The sequence below is a fragment of the Salmo salar genome, chromosome ssa02 (genome assembly GCF_905237065.1).
Source record: "Salmo salar chromosome ssa02, Ssal_v3.1, whole genome shotgun sequence".
In the NCBI taxonomy this organism is placed as follows: domain Eukaryota; kingdom Metazoa; phylum Chordata; class Actinopteri; order Salmoniformes; family Salmonidae; genus Salmo; species Salmo salar.
The window spans coordinates 8,295,390-8,315,000 of record NC_059443.1 but is presented as its reverse complement, the minus strand read 5'-3'; the positions used below and the strand labels follow the sequence as shown (position 1 = coordinate 8,315,000).

The window sequence follows — 19,611 nt, the reverse complement described above, 5'->3', positions numbered from 1 at the left end:
CTGTATAGTCCAGAACTCTGAATAAAGACAGGACTGATACAGGTCCAGAGTAGAGCTGTATAGTCCAGAACGCTGAATAAAGACAGGACTGATACAGGTCCAGAGTAGAGCTGTATAGTCCAGAACTCTGAATAAAGACAGGACTGATACAGGTCCAGAGTAGAGCTGTATAGTCCAGAACGCTGAATAAGCTGAATAAAGACAGGATTGATACAGGTCCAGAGTAGAGCTGTATAGTCCAGAACTCTGAATAAGCTGAATAAAGACAGGACTGATACAGGTCCAGAGTAGAGCTGTATAGTCCAGAACCCTGAAAAGCTGAATAAAGACAGGACTGATACAGGTCCAGAGTAGAGCTGTATAGTCCAGAACGCTGAATAAAGACAGGACTGATACAGGTCCAGAGTAGAGCTGTATAGTCCAGAACGCTGAATAAAGACAGGACTGATACAGGTCCAGAGTAGAGCTGTATAGTCCAGAACGCTGAATAAAGACAGGACTGATACAGGTCCAGAGTAGAGCTGTATAGTCCAGAACGCTGAATAAAGACAGGACTGATACAGGTCCAGAGTAGAGCTGTATAGTCCAGAACGCTGAATAAAGACAGGACTGATACAGGTCCAGAGTAGAGCTGTATAGTCCAGAACGCTGAATAATGATGAAGACAGGACTGATACAGGTCCAGAGTAGAGCTGTATAGTCCAGAACGCTGAATAAAGACAGGACTGATACAGGTCCAGAGTAGAGCTGTATAGTCCAGAACGCTGAATAAAGACAGGACTGATACAGGTCCAGAGTAGAGCTGTATAGTCCAGAACGCTGAATAAGCTGAATAAAGACAGGACTGATACAGGTCCAGAGTAGAGCTGTATAGTCCAGAACGCTGAATAAAGACAGGACTGATACAGGTCCAGAGTAGAGCTGTATAGTCCAGAACGCTGAATAAAGACAGGACTGATACAGGTCCAGAGTAGAGCTGTATAGTCCAGAACGCTGAATAAGCTGAATAAAGACAGGACTGATACAGGTCCAGAGTAGAGCTGTATAGTCCAGAACGCTGAATAAGCTGAATAAAGACAGGACTGATACAGGTCCAGAGTAGAGCTGTATAGTCCAGAACGCTGAATAAAGACAGGACTGATACAGGTCCAGGGTAGAGCTGTATAGTCCAGAACGCTGAATAAAGACAGGACTGATACAGGTCCAGAGTAGAGCTGTATAGTCCAGAACGCTGAATAAAGACAGGACTGATACAGGTCCAGAGTAGAGCTGTATAGTCCAGAACGCTGAATAAGCTGAATAAAGACAGGACTGATACAGGTCCAGGGTAGAGCTGTATAGTCCAGAACGCTGAATAAAGACAGGACTGATACAGGTCCAGAGTAGAGCTGTATAGTCCAGAACGCTGAATAAAGACAGGACTGATACAGGTCCAGAGTAGAGCTGTATAGTCCAGAACGCGAATAAGCTGAATAAAGACAGGACTGATACAGGTCCAGAGTAGAGCTGTATAGTCCAGAACAAGCTGAATAAAGACAGGACTGATACAGGTCCAGAGTAGAGCTGTATAGTCCAGAACGCTGAATAAAGACAGGACTGATACAGGTCCAGAGTAGAGCTGTATAGTCCAGAACGCTGAATAAAGACAGGACTGATACAGGTCCAGAGTAGAGCTGTATAGTCCAGAACGGCTGAATAAAGACAGGACTGATACAGGTCCAGAGTAGAGCTGTATAGTCCAGAACGCTGAATAAGCTGAATAAAGACAGGACTGATACAGGTCCAGAGTAGAGCTGTATAGTCCAGAACGCTGAATAAGCTGAATAAAGACAGGACTGATACAGGTCCAGAGTAGAGCTGTATAGTCCAGAACTCTGAATAAGCTGAATGAAGACAGGACTGATACAGGTCCAGAGTAGAGCTGTATAGTCCAGAACGCTGAATAAAGACAGGACTGATACAGGTCCAGAGTAGAGCTGTATAGTCCAGAACGCTGAATAAAGACAGGACTGATACAGGTCCAGAGTAGAGCTGTATAGTCCAGAACGCTGAATAAAGACAGGACTGATACAGGTCCAGAGTAGAGCTGTATAGTCCAGAACTCTGAATAAGCTGAATAAAGACAGGACTGATACAGGTCCAGAGTAGAGCTGTATAGTCCAGAACGCTGAATAAAGACAGGACTGATACAGGTCCAGGGTAGAGCTGTATAGTCCAGAACGCTGCTGAATAAAGACAGGACTGATACAGGTCCAGAGTAGAGCTGTATAGTCCAGAACGCTGAATAAGCTGAATAAAGACAGGACTGATACAGGTCCAGAGTAGAGCTGTATAGTCCAGAACGCTGAATAAAGACAGGACTGATACAGGTCCAGAGTAGAGCTGTATAGTCCAGAACTCTGAATAAGCTGAATAAAGACAGGACTGATACAGGTCCAGAGTAGAGCTGTATAGTCCAGAACGCTGAATGAAGACAGGATTGATACAGGTCCAGAGTAGAGCTGTATAGTCCAGAACTCTGAATAAGCTGAATAAAGACAGGACTGATACAGGTCCAGAGTAGAGCTGTATAGTCCAGAACGCTGAATAAGCTGAATAAAGACAGGACTGATACAGGTCCAGAGTAGAGCTGTATAGTCCAGAACGCTGAATAAAGACAGGACTGATACAGGTCCAGAGTAGAGCTGTATAGTCCAGAACGCTGAATAAAGACAGGACTGATACAGGTCCAGAGTAGAGCTGTATAGTCCAGAACTCTGAATAAGCTGAATAAAGACAGGACTGATACAGGTCCAGAGTAGAGCTGTATAGTCCAGAACGCTGAATAAAGACAGGACTGATACAGGTCCAGAGTAGAGCTGTATAGTCCAGAACGCTGAATAAGCTGAATAAAGACAGGACTGATACAGGTCCAGGGTAGAGCTGTATAGTCCAGAACTCTGAATAAAGACAGGACTGATACAGGTCCAGAGTAGAGCTGTATAGTCCAGAACGCTGAATAAAGACAGGACTGATACAGGTCCAGAGTAGAGCTGTATAGTCCAGAACGCTGAATAAGCTGAATAAAGACAGGACTGATACAGGTCCAGAGTAGAGCTGTATAGTCCAGAACGCTGAATAAAGACAGGACTGATACAGGTCCAGAGTAGAGCTGTATAGTCCAGAACGCAGCTGAATAAAGACAGGACTGATACAGGTCCAGAGTAGAGCTGTATAGTCCAGAACAAAGCTGAATAAAGACAGGACTGATACAGGTCCAGGGTAGAGCTGTATAGTCCAGAACGCTGAATAAAGACAGGACTGATACAGGTCCAGAGTAGAGCTGTATAGTCCAGAACAAGCTGAATAAAGACAGGACTGATACAGGTCCAGAGTAGAGCTGTATAGTCCAGAACGCTGAATAAAGACAGGACTGATACAGGTCCAGAGTAGAGCTGTATAGTCCAGAACGCTGAATAAGCTGAATAAAGACAGGACTGATACAGGTCCAGAGTAGAGCTGTATAGTCCAGAACGCTGAATAAAGACAGGACTGATACAGGTCCAGAGTAGAGCTGTATAGTCCAGAACGCTGAATAAAGACAGGACTGATACAGGTCCAGAGTAGAGCTGTATAGTCCAGAACGCTGAATAAAGACAGGACTGATACAGGTCCAGAGTAGAGCTGTATAGTCCAGAACGGCTGAATAAAGACAGGACTGATACAGGTCCAGAGTAGAGCTGTATAGTCCAGAACGCTGAATAAGCTGAATAAAGACAGGACTGATACAGGTCCAGAGTAGAGCTGTATAGTCCAGAACGCTGAATAAAGACAGGACTGATACAGGTCCAGAGTAGAGCTGTATAGTCCAGAACGCTGAATAAGCTGAATAAAGACAGGACTGATACAGGTCCAGAGTAGAGCTGTATAGTCCAGAACGCTGAATAAGCTGAATAAAGACAGGACTGATACAGGTCCAGAGTAGAGCTGTATAGTCCAGAACTCTGAATAAGCTGAATGAAGACAGGACTGATACAGGTCCAGAGTAGAGCTGTATAGTCCAGAACGCTGAATAAAGACAGGACTGATACAGGTCCAGAGTAGAGCTGTATAGTCCAGAACGCTGAATAAAGACAGGACTGATACAGGTCCAGAGTAGAGCTGTATAGTCCAGAACGCTGAATAAAGACAGGACTGATACAGGTCCAGAGTAGAGCTGTATAGTCCAGAACTCTGAATAAGCTGAATAAAGACAGGACTGATACAGGTCCAGAGTAGAGCTGTATAGTCCAGAACGCTGAATAAAGACAGGACTGATACAGGTCCAGGGTAGAGCTGTATAGTCCAGAACGCTGAATGAAGACAGGACTGATACAGGTCCAGAGTAGAGCTGTATAGTCCAGAACGCTGAATAAGCTGAATAAAGACAGGACTGATACAGGTCCAGAGTAGAGCTGTATAGTCCAGAACGCTGAATAAAGACAGGACTGATACAGGTCCAGAGTAGAGCTGTATAGTCCAGAACTCTGAATAAGCTGAATAAAGACAGGACTGATACAGGTCCAGAGTAGAGCTGTATAGTCCAGAACGCTGAATGAAGACAGGATTGATACAGGTCCAGAGTAGAGCTGTATAGTCCAGAACTCTGAATAAGCTGAATAAAGACAGGACTGATACAGGTCCAGAGTAGAGCTGTATAGTCCAGAACGCTGAATAAGCTGAATAAAGACAGGACTGATACAGGTCCAGAGTAGAGCTGTATAGTCCAGAACGCTGAATAAAGACAGGACTGATACAGGTCCAGAGTAGAGCTGTATAGTCCAGAACGCTGAATAAAGACAGGACTGATACAGGTCCAGAGTAGAGCTGTATAGTCCAGAACGCTGAATAAAGACAGGACTGATACAGGTCCAGAGTAGAGCTGTATAGTCCAGAACTCTGAATAAGCTGAATAAAGACAGGACTGATACAGGTCCAGAGTAGAGCTGTATAGTCCAGAACGCTGAATAAAGACAGGACTGATACAGGTCCAGAGTAGAGCTGTATAGTCCAGAACGCTGAATAAGCTGAATAAAGACAGGACTGATACAGGTCCAGGGTAGAGCTGTATAGTCCAGAACTCTGAATAAAGACAGGACTGATACAGGTCCAGAGTAGAGCTGTATAGTCCAGAACGCTGAATAAAGACAGGACTGATACAGGTCCAGAGTAGAGCTGTATAGTCCAGAACGCTGAATAAGCTGAATAAAGACAGGACTGATACAGGTCCAGAGTAGAGCTGTATAGTCCAGAACGCTGAATAAAGACAGGACTGATACAGGTCCAGAGTAGAGCTGTATAGTCCAGAATGCTGAATAAAGACAGGACTGATACAGGTCCAGAGTAGAGCTGTATAGTCCAGAACGCTGAATAAAGACAGGACTGATACAGGTCCAGAGTAGAGCTGTATAGTCCAGAACGCTGAATAAAGACAGGACTGATACAGGTCCAGGGTAGAGCTGTATAGTCCAGAACGCTGAATAAAGACAGGACTGATACAGGTCCAGAGTAGAGCTGTATAGTCCAGAACGCTGAATAAAGACAGGACTGATACAGGTCCAGGGTAGAGCTGTATAGTCCAGAACGCTGAATAAAGACAGGACTGATACAGGTCCAGAGTAGAGCTGTATAGTCCAGAACGCTGAATAAAGACAGGACTGATACAGGTCCAGAGTAGAGCTGTATAGTCCAGAACGCTGAATAAAGACAGGACTGATACAGGTCCAGAGTAGAGCTGTATAGTCCAGAACGCTGAATAAAGACAGGACTGATACAGGTCCAGAGTAGAGCTGTATAGTCCAGAACGCTGAATAAGCTGAATAAAGACAGGACTGATACAGGTCCAGAGTAGAGCTGTATAGTCCAGAACGCTGAATAAAGACAGGACTGATACAGGTCCAGAGTAGAGCTGTATAGTCCAGAACGCTGAATAAAGACAGGACTGATACAGGTCCAGAGTAGAGCTGTATAGTCCAGAACGCTGAATAAGCTGAATAAAGACAGGACTGATACAGGTCCAGAGTAGAGCTGTATAGTCCAGAACGCTGAATAAAGACAGGACTGATACAGGTCCAGAGTAGAGCTGTATAGTCCAGAACGGTGAATAAGCTGAATAAAGACAGGACTGATACAGGTCCAGAGTAGAGCTGTATAGTCCAGAACGCTGAATAAAGACAGGACTGATACAGGTCCAGAGTAGAGCTGTATAGTCCAGAACGCTGAATAAGCTGAATGAAGACAGGACTGATACAGGTCCAGAGTAGAGCTGTATAGTCCAGAACGCTGAATAAAGACAGGACTGATACAGGTCCAGAGTAGAGCTGTATAGTCCAGAACGCTGAATAAGCTGAATAAAGACAGGACTGATACAGGTCCAGAGTAGAGCTGTATAGTCCAGAACGCTGAATAAGCGAATAAAGACAGGACTGATACAGGTCCAGAGTAGAGCTGTATAGTCCAGAACTCTGAATAAAGACAGGACTGATACAGGTCCAGAGTAGAGCTGTATAGTCCAGAACTCTGAATAAGCTGAATGAAGACAGGACTGATACAGGTCCAGAGTAGAGCTGTATAGTCCAGAACGCTGAATAAAGACAGGACTGATACAGGTCCAGAGTAGAGCTGTATAGTCCAGAACGCTGAATAAGCTGAATAAAGACAGGACTGATACAGGTCCAGAGTAGAGCTGTATAGTCCAGAACGCTGAATAAAGACAGGACTGATACAGGTCCAGAGTAGAGCTGTATAGTCCAGAACGCTGAATAAGCTGAATAAAGACAGGACTGATACAGGTCCAGAGTAGAGCTGTATAGTCCAGAACTCTGAATAAGCTGAATAAAGACAGGACTGATACAGGTCCAGAGTAGAGCTGTATAGTCCAGACCTGGGACCCACCCTGTTTGTTGATGATCTTGTTGATCTGCTCGTCCAGGTACTCTCGTCGTTTGATGAGGGCCTCAGACCAGCGGTCCCTCACACAGTTCAGGTCCTCCTCCTGCAGGCCAACAGAAGACAGCATCAGTGTCAGCAGGACTCTGTCCAGTATCAGTTCCAAAGCATTACCAGGGTCTGGTTCAGTGGTCTGTATCATTACAGGACCTTCCCCCAGTAGACCCCACATCACCTCCGTGAGAAGACACAGTGGGAGGCCCTAGGAGCCTGGTCAAAATGAACCCTCTTTCTCAAAGTCTATTGAAAAAAGTCCCAAACTCTATCAGGAAATGGAATGTCTCCCAGGCTCAGAACCTTTAATGTACTGTTGGCTGATTAAAAGATGACATCACCATCATCAAACTACCCACCCAGCACCATAACAACCACACACATGCACACTCCACCCCCATTCCTGAGCTCAACTCCCTGTCATGCAAAATGAGTCATGCATGGATGCAGCAATGCGTTGGTTATGTGATTGTGGTACAACAAGTCTCCTGCAGCAGCTCTTGAGTGGCGGGTTGAGAAGCAGACAGGAAGGAAGTTAGTGTGTTGTTTTAACCTGAGGGGTAGTAGGACCGAGAGACAGACTAGAACACAGACAGACAGACACCAGGGCACTGGAGTGGGAGGAAAGAAACCCAGAATATGAGGGATCTATCTGGGCTGGGGTGATGCCTTAAAAACATTCTCAAATCATTATCTTTGTTTGGGTGACATTCTTTAGTTGGACCAGTGCCATCCGTGTCCAACATTGTGCTTGGAGGAAAGAGTTCTCCTCAAAAAGTGCACAACATTATCCAATCATGTTCCACTCTGTGAGGCCGGACCTAGGACCAGGAGTTTGTCCTGACCACTAGACCTGACTAGGGAAAACTACCCCCTACTCCTCCAGCCTCCTGTCTCCTACCCCTCTAGTCTCCTGTCTCCTACCCCCTACTCCTCCAGCCTCCTGTCTCCTACCCCTCTAGTCTCCTGTCTCCTACCCCTCTAGTCTCCTGTCTCCTACCCCTCTAGTCTCCTGTCTCCTACCCCCTACCCCTCTAGTCTCCTGTCTCCTACCCCTCTAGTCTCCTGTCTCCTACCCCCTACTCCTCTAGCCTCCTGTCTCCTACCCCTCTAGTCTCCTGTCTCCTACCCCCTACCCCTCTAGTCTCCTGTCTCCTACCCCACTAGCCTCCTGTCTCCTACCCCTCTAGTCTCCTGTCTCCTACCCCTACTCCTCTAGCCTCCTGTCTCCTCCCCTCTAGTCTCCTGTCTCCTACCCCTCTAGTCTCCTGTCTCCTACCCCCTACTCCTCCAGCCTCCTGTCTCCTACCCCTCTAGTCTCCTGTCTCCTACCCCTCTAGTCTCCTGTCTCCTACCCCTCTAGTCTCCTGTCTCCTACCCCCTACTCCTCTAGTCTCCTGTCTCCTACCCCTCTAGTCTCCTGTCTCCTACCCCTACTCCTCCAGCCTCCTGTCTCCTACCCCTCTAGTCTCCCTGTCTCCTACTCCTCTAGTCTCCTGTCTCCTACCCCTCTAGTCTCCTGTCTCCTACCCCCTACTCCTCCAGCCTCCTGTCTCCTACCCCTCTAGTCTCCTGTCTCCTACCCCCTACTCCTCTAGCCTCCTGTCTCCTACCCCTCTAGTCTCCTGTCTCCTACCCCTCTAGTCTCCTGTCTCCTACTCCTCTAGTCTCCTGTCTCCTACCCCTCTAGTCTCCTGTCTCCTACCCCACTAGTCTCCTGTCTCCTACCCCACTAGTCTCCTGTCTCCTACCCCTCTAGTCTCCTGTCTCCTACCCCCTACTCCTCTAGTCTCCTGTCTCCTACCCCTCTAGTCTCCTGTCTCCTACCCCCTACTCCTCCAGTCTCCTGTCTCCTACCCCTCTAGTCTCCTGTCTCCTACTCCTCTAGTCTCCTGTCTCCTACCCCTCTAGTCTCCTGTCTCCTACCCCCTACTCCTCTAGCCTCCTGTCTCCTACCCCTCTAGTCTCCTGTCTCCTACCCCCTACTCCTCTAGCCTCCTGTCTCCTACCCCTCTAGTCTCCCGACTCCTACCCCTCTAGTCTCCTGTCTCCTACCCCACTAGTCTCCTGCCTCCTACCCCTCTAGTCTCCTGTCTCCTACTCCTCTAGTCTCCTGTCTCCTACCCCTCTAGCCTCCTGGCTCCTACCCCACTAGTCTCCTGTCTCCTACCCCTCTAGTCTCCTGTCTCCTACCCCACTAGTCTCCTGTCTCCTACTCCTCTAGTCTCCTGTCTCCTACCCCTCTAGTCTCCTGTCTCCTACTCCTCTAGCCTCCTGTCTCCTACCCCTCTAGCCTACTGTCTCCTACCCCCTACTCCTCTAGCCTCCTGTCTCCTACCCCTCTAGCCTACTGTCTCCTACCCCTACTCCTCTAGCCTCCTGTCTCCTACCCCTCTAGTCTCCTGTCTCCTACCCCTCTAGTCTCCTGTCTCCTACCCCACTAGTCTCCTGTCTCCTACCCCACTAGTCTCCTGTCTCCTACCCCTCTAGTCTCCTACCCCTACTCCTCTAGCCTCCTGTCTCCTACCCCTCTAGCCTACTGTCTTCTACCCCTCTAGTCTCCTGTCTCCTACCCCCTACTTCTCTAGTCTCCTGTCTCCTACCCCTACTCCTCTAGTCTCCTGTCTCCTACTTCTCTAGTCTCCTCTCTCCTACCCCTCTAGTCTCCTGTCTCCCTACCCCTCTAGTCTCCTGCTCCTACCCCTACTCCTCTAGTCTCCTGCTCTCCCTACTCCTCTAGTCTCCTGTCTCCTACCCCTACTCCTCTAGTCTCCTGTCTCCTACCCCCTCTAGTCTCCTGTCTCCTACCCCTCTAGTCTCCTGTCTCCTACTTCTCTAGTCTCCTGTCTCCTACCCCCTACTCCTCTAGTCTCCTGTCTCCTACCCCCTACTCCTCTAGTCTCCAGTCTCCTACCCCCTACTCCTCTAGTCTCCTGCTCCTACCCCTCCTCCTCTAGTCTCCTGTCTCCTACCCCTCTAGTCTCCTGTCTCCTACCCCTCTAGTCTCCTGTCTCCTACTTCTCTAGTCTCCTGTCTCCTACCCCCTACCCCTCTAGTCTCCTGTCTCCTACCCCCTACTCCTCTAGTCTCCTGTCTCCTACCCCCTACTCCTCTAGTCTCCAGTCTCCTACCCCCTACTCCTCTAGTCTCCTGTCTCCTACTCCTCTAGTCTCCTGTCTCCTACTTCTCTAGTCTCCTGTCTCCTACCCCCTACCCTCTAGTCTCCTGTCTCCTACCCCCTACTCCTCTAGCCTCCTGTCTCCTACCCCCTACAACTCTAGTCTCCTGTCTCCTACCCTCTAGTCTCCTGTCTCCCTACCCCTCTAGTCTCCTGTCTCCTACCCCTACTCCTCTAGTCTCCTGTCTCCTACCCCTACTCCTCTAGTCTCCTGTCTCCTACCCCCTACCCCTCTAGTCTCCTGTCTCCTACACCTCTAGTCTCCTGTCTCCTACCCCTCTAGTCTCCTCCCCCTACCCCTCTAGTCTCCTGTCTCCTACCCCCTACCCCTCCAGTCTCCTGCCCCCTTAGTCTCCTGTCTCCTACCCCTCTAGTCTCCTGTCTCCTACCCCTCTAGTCTCCTGTCTCCTACCCCTACTCCTCTAGTCTCCTGTCTCCTACCCCCTACCCCTCTAGTCTCCTGTCTCCTACCCCTCTAGTCTCCTGTCTCCTACAACTCTAGTCTCCTGTCTCCTACCCCTCTAGTCTCCTGTCTCCTACCCCTACTCCTCTAGTCTCCTGTCTCCTACCCCTCTAGTCTCCTGTCTCCTACCCCTCTAGTCTCCTGTCTCCTACTTCCTCTAGTCTCCTGTCTCCTCTCTCCCTACCCCTCTAGTCTCCTGTCTCCTACCCCTCTAGTCTCCTGTCTCCTACCCCTCTAGTCTCCTGTCTCCTACCCCCTACCCTCTAGTCTCCTGTCTCCTACCCCTCTAGTCTCCTGTCTCCTACCCCTCTAGTCTCCTGTCTCCTACCCCCTACTCCTCTAGTCTCCTGTCTCCTACCCCTCTAGTCTCCTGTCTCCTACCCCCTACTCCTCTAGTCTCCTGCCTCCTACCCCTCTAGTCTCCTGTCTCCTACCCCTCTAGTCTCCTGTCTCCTACCCATCTAGTCTCCTGTCTCCTACCCCTCTAGTCTCCTGTCTCCTACCCCTCTTGTCTCCTGTCTCCTACCCATCTAGTCTCCTGTCTCCTACCCTCTACTCCTCTAGTCTCCTGTTTCCTACCCCTCTAGTCTCCTGTCTCCTCCCCTACTCCTCTAGCCTCCTGTCTCCTACCCCTCTAGTCTCCTGTCTCCTACCCCTACTCCGCTAGTCTCCTGTCTCCTACCCCTCTCCTCTAGTCTCTTGTCTCCTACCCCTACTCCTCTAGTCTCCTGTCTCCTACCCCTCTAGCCTCCTGTCTCCTACTCCTCTAGTCTCCTGTCTCCCTACCCCTCTAGTCTCCTGTCTCCTACCCTCTAGTCTCCTGTCTCCTACTCCTCTAGTCTCCTGTCTCCCTACCCCTCTAGTCTCCTGTCTCCTACCCCTACTCCTCTAGTCTCCTGTCTCCTACCCCCTACTCCTCTAGTCTCCTGTCTCCTACCCCCTACTCCTCTAGTCTCCTGTCTCCTACCCCTCTAGTCTCCTGTCTCCTACCCCCTACCCCTCTAGTCTCCTGTCTCCTACCCCTCTAGCCTCCTGTCTCCCTACCCCTCTAGTCTCCTGTTTCCTACCCCTACTCCTCTAGTCTCCTGTCTCCTACCCCCTACTCCTCTAGTCTCCTGTCTCCTACCCCCCTACTCCTCTAGTCTCCTGTCTCCTACCCCTCTAGTGTCCTGTCTCCTACCCCTCTAGTCTCCTGTCTCCTACCCCCTACTCCTCTAGTCTCCTGTCTCCTACCCCTACTCCTCTAGTCTCCTGTCTCCTACCCCTACTCCTCTAGTCTCCTGTCTCCTACCCCCTACTCCTCTAGTCTCCTGTCTCCTACCCATCTAGTCTCCTGTCTCCTACCCCTCTAGTCTCCTGTCTCCTACCCCCTACTCCTCTAGTCTCCTGTCTCCTACCCCTCTAGTCTCCTGTCTCCTACCCCTCTAGTCTCCTGTCTCCTACCCCTCTAGTCTCCTGTCTCCTACCCCCCTACTCCTCTAGTCTCCTGTCTTCCCTACCCCTCTAGTCTCCTGTCTCCCTACCCTCTAGTCTCCTGTCTCCTACCCCTACTCCTCTAGTCTCCTGTCTCCTACCCTCCTCTAGTCTCCTGTCTCCTACCCCTACTCCTCTAGTCTCCTGTCTCCTACCCCTCTAGTCTCCTGTCTCCTACCCCTCTAGTCTCCTGTCTCCTACCCCTCTAGTCTCCTGTCTCCTACCCCTACCCCTCTAGTCTCCTGTCTCCTACCCCTCTAGTCTCCTGTCTCCTACCCCCTACTCCTCTAGTCTCCTGTCTCCTACCCCACTAGTCTCCTGTCTCCTACCCCTCTAGTCTCCTGTCTCCTACCCCCTCTAGTCTCCTGTCTCCTACCCTCTAGTCTCCTGTCTCCTACCCCTCTAGTCTCCTGTCTCCTACCCCTCTAGACTCCTGTCTCCTACCCCCTACTCCTCTAGTCTCCCTGTCTCCTACCCCACTCCTCTAGTCTCCTGTCTCCTACCCTACTCCTCTAGTCTCCTGTCTCCTACCCCCTACTCCTCTAGTCTCCTGTCTCCTACCCCTACTCCTCTAGTCTCCTGTCTCCCTACCCCTCTAGTCTCCTGTCTCCTACCCACCCCTCTAGTCTCCTGTCTCCTACCCTCTAGTCTCCTGTCTCCTACCCCTCTAGTCTCCTGTCTCCTACCCCCTACCCTCTAGTCTCCTGTCTCCTACCCCCTACTCCTCTAGTCTCCTGTCTCCTACCCCCTACTCCTCTAGTCTCCTGTCTCCTACCCCTACTCCTCTAGTCTCCTGTCTCCTACCCCTACTCCCTCTAGTCTCCTGTCTCCTACCCCTCTAGTCTCCTGTCTCCTACCTCCTCTAGTCTCCTGTCTCCTACCCCCCTCCTCTAGTCTCCTGTCTCCTACCCCCTACCCTCTAGTCTCCTGTCTCCTACCCCTCTAGTCTCCTGTCTCCCCTACCCCTCAAGTCTCCTGTCTCCTACCCCCTACACCTCTAGTCTCCTGTCTCCTACCCCTCTAGTCTCCTGTCTCCTACCCCCTACTCCTCTAGTCTCCTGTCTCCTACCCCTACTCCTCTAGTCTCCTGTCTCCTACTCCTCTAGTCTCCTGTCTCCTACCCCCTACTCCTCTAGTCTCCTGTCTCCTACCCCCTACTCCTCTAGTCTCCTGTCTCCTACCCCTCTAGTCTCCTGTCTCCTACCCCTACCCCTCTAGTCTCCTGTCTCCTACCCCTCTAGTCTCCTGTCTCCTACCCCTCTAGTCTCCTGTCTCCTACCCCCTACCCTCTAGTCTCCTGTCTCCTACCCCTACTCCTCTAGTCTCCTGTCTCCTACCCCTACTCCTCTAGTCTCCTGTCTCCTACCCCCTACTCCTCTAGCCTCCTGTCTCCTACCCCTCTAGTCTCTTGTCTCCTACCCCCTACCCCTCTAGCCTCCTGTCTCCCTACTCCTCTAGTCTCTTGTCTCCTACCCCTACTCCTCTAGTCTCCTGTCTCCCCCTACTCCTCTAGTCTCCTGTCTCCTACCCCCTACTCCTCTAGTCTCCTGTCTCCTACCCCCCACTCCTCTAGTCTCCTGTCTCCTACCCCCTACTCCTCTAGTCTCCTGTCTCCTACCCACCTCTAGTCTCCTGTCTCTCCTACCCCTCTAGTGTCCTGTCTCCTACCCCCTACCCCTCTAGTCTCCTGTCTCCTACCCCTCTAGCCTCCTGTCTCCTACTCCTCTAGTCTCCTGTCTCCTACCCCTCTAGTCTCCTGTCTCCTACCCCTCTAGTCTCCTGTCTCCTACCCCCTACTCCTCTAGTCTCCTGTCTCCTACCCCTCTAGTCTCCTGTCTCCTACCCCTCTAGTCTCCTGTCTCCTACCCCCTACTCCTCTAGTCTCCTGTCTCCTACCCCTCTAGTCTCCTGTCTCCTACCCCTACTCCTCTAGCCTCCTGTCTCCTACCCCTCTAGTCTCCTGTCTCCTACCCCTACTCCTCTAGTCTCCTGTCTCCTACCCCTCTAGTCTCCTGTCTCCTACCCATCTAGTCTCCTGTCTCCTACCCCTCTAGTCTCCTGTCTCCTACCCCCTACTCCTCTAGTCTCCTGTCTCCTACCCCTCTAGTCTCCTGTCTCCTACCCACTCTAGTCTCCTGTCTCCCTACCCATCTAGTCTCCTGTCTCCTACCCCTCTAGTCTCCTGTCTCCTACCCCCTACTCCTCTAGCCTCCTGTCTCCTACCCCTCTAGTCTCCTGTCTCCTACCCCTCTAGTCTCCTGTCTCCTACCCCCTACTCCCTCTAGCCTCCTGTCTCCTACCCCTCTAGTCTCTAGTCTCCTGTCTCCTACCCCCTACTCCTCTAGTCTCCTGTCTCCTACCCCCTACTCCTCTAGTCTCCTGTCTCCTACCCCTACTCCTCTAGTCTCCTGTCTCCTACCCCCTACTCCTCTAGTCTCCTGTCTCCTACCCCTTACCCCTCTAGTCTCCTGTCTCCTCACCCCTACCCCTCTAGTCTCCTGTCTCCTACCCCCTACTCCTCTAGTCTCCTGTCTCCCTACCCCTACTCCTCTAGTCTCCTGTCTCCTACCCCCTACTCCTCTAGTCTCCTGTCTCCTACCCCTACCCCTCTAGTCTCCTGTCTCCTACCCCTCTAGTCTCCTGTCTCCTACCCATCTAGTCTCCTGTCTCCTACCCCTCTAGTCTCCTGTCTCCCTACCCCTACTCCTCTAGTCTCCTGTCTCCTACCCCCTACTCCTCTAGCCTCCTGTCTCCTACCCCTCTAGCCTCGTGTCTCCTACCCCCTACTCCTCTAGTCCCTTACCCCTCTAGTCTCCTGTCTCCTACCCCTCTAGTCTCCTGTCTCCTACCCCCTACTCCTCTAGTCTCCTGTCTCCTACCCCTCTAGTCTCCTCTCCCTACCCCTCTAGTCTCCTGTCTCCTACTCCTCTAGTCTCCTGTCTCCTACCCCTCTAGCCTCCTGTCTCCTACTCCTCTAGTCTCCTGTCTCCTACCCCTCTAGTCTCCTACCCCCTACCCCTCTAGTCTCCTGTCTCCTACCCCTCTAGTCTCCTAACCCCTACCCCTCTAGTCTCCTGTCTCCTACTCCTCTAGTCTCCTGTCTCCTACCCCTCTAGCCTCCTGTCTCCTACCCCTCTAGTCTCCTGTCTCCTACCCCCTACAACTCTAGCCTCCTGTCTCCTACCCCCTACCCCTCTAGTCTCCTGTCTCCTACTCCTCTAGTCTCCTGTCTCCTACCCCTCTAGCCTCCTGTCTCCTACCCCTCTAGTCTCCTGTCTCCTACCCCCTACTCCTCTAGTCTCCTGTCTCCTACCCCCATCTCCTCTAGTCTCCTGTCTCCTACCCCATACTCCTCTAGTCTCCTGTTTCCTACTCTAGTCTCCTGTCTCCTACCCCCTACTCCTCTAGTCTCCTGTCTCCTACCCCTCTAGCCTCCTGTCTCCTACTCCTCTAGTCTCCTGTCTCCTACCCCCTACTCCTCTAGTCTCCTGTCTCCTACCCCTTCTCCTCTAGTCTCCTGTCTCCTACCCCATACTCCTCTAGTCTCCTGTCTCCTACTCTAGTCTCCTGTCTCCTACCCCTACTCCTCTAGTCTCCTGTCTCCTACCCCTCTAGTCTCCTGTCTCCTACCCCCTACTCCTCTAGCCTCCTGTCTCCTACCCCTCTAGCCTCCTGCCCCTCTAGTCTCCTGTCTCCTACCCCTAGTCTCCTGTCTCCTACCCCTACTCCTCTAGTCTCCTGTCTCCCTACCCCATACTCCTCTAGTCTCCTGTCTCCTACTCTCTCCGTCCTCCCCTACTCCTCTAGTCTCCTGTCTCCTACCCCTACTCCTCTAGTCTCCTGTCTCCTACCCCCTACCCCTCTAGTCTCCTGTCTCCTACCCCCTACCCTCTAGTCTCCTGTCTCCTACTCCTCTAGTCTCCTGTCTCCTACCCCTCTAGCCTCCTGTCTCCTACCCCTCTAGTCTCCTGTCTCCTACCCCTACTCCTCTAGTCTCCTGTCTCCTACCCCCTACTCCTCTAGTCTCCTGTCTCCTACCCCATACTCCTCTAGTCTCCTGTCTCCTACTCTAGTCTCCTGTCTCCTACCCCCCTACTCCTCTAGTCTCCTGTCTCCTACCCCTCTAGCCTCCTGTCTCCTACCTCCTCTAGTCTCCTGTCTCCTACCCCCTACTCCTCTAGTCTCCTGTCTCCTACCCCCTACTCCTCTAGTCTCCTGTCTCCTACCCCATACTCCTCTAGTCTCCTGTCTCCTACTCTAGTCTCCTGTCTCCTACCCCCTACTCCTCTAGTCTCCTGTCTCCTACCCCTCTAGTCTCCTGTCTCCTACCCCCTACTCCTCTAGCCTCCTGTCTCCTACCCCTCTAGCCTCCTGTCTCCTACCCTCTAGTCTCCTGTCTCCTACCCCTAGTCTCCTGTCTCCTACCCCCTACTCCTCTAGTCTCCTGTCTCCTACCCCATACTCCTCTAGTCTCCTGTCTCCTACTCTACTCCCTCTCCTACCCCTACTCCTCTAGTCTCCTGTCTCCTACCCCCTACTCCTCTAGTCTCCTGTCTCCTACCCCCTACTCCTCTAGTCTCCTGTCTCCTACCCCCTACTCCTCTAGTCTCCTGTCTCCTACCCCCTACTCCTCTAGTCTCCTGTCTCCTACCCCCTACTCCTCTAGTCTCCTGTCTCCTACCCCTACAGTCCCCTGTCTCCTACCCCCTACCCCTCTAGTCTCCTGTCTCCTACCCCCTACTCCTCTAGTCTCCTGTCTCCTACCCCTCTAGTCTCCTGTCTCCTACCCCTCTAGCCTCCTGTCTCCTACCCTCTAGTCTCCTGTCTCCTACCCCCTACTCCTCTAGTCTCCTGTCTCCTACCCCCCTACTCCTCTAGTCTCCTGTCTCCTACCCCATACTCCTCTAGTCTCCTGTCTCCTACTCTAGTCTCCTGTCTCCTACCCCTACTCCTCTAGTCTCCTGTCTCCTACCCCTACTCCTCTAGTCTCCTGTCTCCTACCCCCTACTCCTCTAGTCTCCTGTCTCCTACTCCTCTAGTCTCCTGTCCCCTACCCCCTACTCCTCTAGTCTCCTGTCTCCTACTCCTCTAGTCTCCTGTCTCCTACCCCTACTCCTCTAGTCTCCTGTCCCCTACCCCTACTCCTCTAGTCTCCTGTCTCCTACTCCTCTAGTCTCCTGTCTCCTACCCCCTACTCCTCTAGTCTCCTGTCTCCTGTCCCCTACCCCCTACTCCTCTAGTCTCCTGTCTCCTACTCCTCTAGTCTCCTGTCTCCTACCCCTACTCCTCTAGTCTCCTGTCTCCTGTCCCCTACCCCTACTCCTCTAGTCTCCTGTCTCCTACTCCTCTAGTCTCCTGTCTCCTACCCCTACTCCTCTAGTCTCCTGTCTCCTACCCCTCTAGTCTCCTGTCTCCTACCCCCTACTCCTCTAGTCTCCTGTCCCCTACCCCTCTAGTCTCCTGTCTCCTACTCCTCTAGTCTCCTGTCTCCTACCCCTCTAGTCTCCTGTCTCCTACCCCTCTAGTCTCCTGTCTCCTACTCCTCTAGTCTCCTGTCTCCTACCCCCCTACTCCTCTAGTCTCCTGTCTCCTGTCCCCTACCCCCCTACTCCTCTAGTCTCCTGTCTCCTACCCCTCTAGTCTCCTGTCTCCTACCCCCTACTCCTCTAGTCTCCTGTCTCCTGTCCCTACTACCCCCTACTCCTCTAGTCTCCTGTCTCCTACCCCTCTAGTCTCCTGTCTCCTACTCCTCTAGTCTCCTGTCTCCTACCCCTCTAGTCTCCTGTCTCCTACCCCTCTAGTCTCCTGTCTCCTACCCCTACTCCTCTAGTCTCCTGTCTCCTACCCCTCTAGTCTCCTGTCTCCCACCCTCTAGTCTCCTGTCTCCTACTCCTCTAGTCTCCTGTCTCCTGTCTCCTACTCCTCTAGTCTCCTGTCTCCTACCCCCTACTCCTCTAGTCTCTACTGTCTGCAAGCACATGACCAGAAGCTGGTTTCCATCCATCATGCCTCGTCATCATCATTGGCAGTAGTTAGGGGTTGAACATTTCTGGGAAAACAAAAAAATTTTACCAGTTGGACGATGCCTGGATTTCCTGTTTATTCCATCTGGAAAACCTAGGATTTTAGTTTAAGTTGTGGGAATGTTGCTACCCTCGCTGTAGTAGGAGGCAGCACCATCCATCATGCAGCAGCAGTAGCAGCAGCAGCAGCAGTAGCAGCAGACTGAGGAGTTACAGTATACCTGATAACTATCCATATCTCCATCCTCTTCCTCCCTCTGGCAGGACAGAATACAGCACAGTACAGTACACTCAGTCAGTCAGTCAGGCAGACAGACAGACAGGAGTAGCCTACATACCTCTCCACTGTCTGCAAGTTGCTCTGGATAAGAGCGTCTGCTAAATGACCAAAATGTCAAATGTAAATCCACTTCAACTCTGGGTAAGTGTCAGTGGCCTGGAGATGTCACTGGCTGACTAATCACATTGTTGTTTTTCCTCTGGAAGTGTGTGTAGCAGTGGGGGTAAAAGGCTGCTTCTTGGTCCTGCTACATAAAAATGACCTCCCAGATCATGTGTATGTAGAATGACTGAGAAGCTCAGTTCTGGTGACTTTTAAAAGGACATCATACTCCAAAATGAATCGACATAAAATGATGCTGACACCATGTAAAATATCATTTCCATCTCCAGAAATAATCCCAATAACATATTGGAGCAGGCATACAGCCGATACATGGTCCATATGATCAGGCATGCTATTAACAATAGGCATGATCCCCTGTAGCCCAACTGATGCAGCCTAGTGGCTGTAAATAAATAGGCTGAACAACGGGGTTGTCTATCTGCATTTACCCTATTGGTCTAATCATTAGCTAGATCTCAGATGTGATCTTTTAACTAGATAGCATCCTATTGATGCATTTGATGTCCCATATAATGTAGGCCTACCTGTTAGGGTGACGTGGGGTAAACCGCCACCCAGCCTGTACTTCTCACAGAAACCACTTCAAGTCACCATTTTCCCTGGTTGCCACTACTCTAAAAGTGTAATCTGTCTCATATATTTTTTTAAAGTCACTCCCAAAACATGATTTTGAGGTAGGGGTGGACCTTTACCCATAAAAAAACTCAGGGTACAAAACCATCTATTTTGTGAAGTACACCAGTCCCTCCTGCTGCAAAGCACCCCCACAACATGATGCTGCCACCCTGTGCTTCACGGTTGGGATGGTGTTCTTTGGCTTGCAAGCCTCCCCCTTTTTCCTCCAAACATAACGATGGTCATTATGGCCAAACAGTTTTACTTTTGTTTCATCAGACCAGAGGACATTTCTCCAAAAAGTACGATCTTTGTCCCCATGTGCAGTTGCAAACCGTAGTCTGGCTTTTTTATGGTGGTTTTGGAGCAGTGGCTTCTTCCTTGCTAAGTGGCTTTTCAGGTTATGTCGATATAGGACTCGTTTAACTGTGGATATAGATACTTTTGTACCTGTTTCCTCCAGCATCTTCACAAGGTCCTTTGCTGTTGTTCT

The 19,611-nt window shown here is 51.0% G+C and overlaps 1 pseudogene; it reads right to left on the bottom strand.

Annotated features, from left to right (window-relative positions):
* The window catches only part of LOC106597987 (kinesin-like protein KIF13A), a 266,725-nt pseudogene that overhangs the window by 29,913 nt on the left and 217,201 nt on the right, over nt 1–19,611 (bottom strand).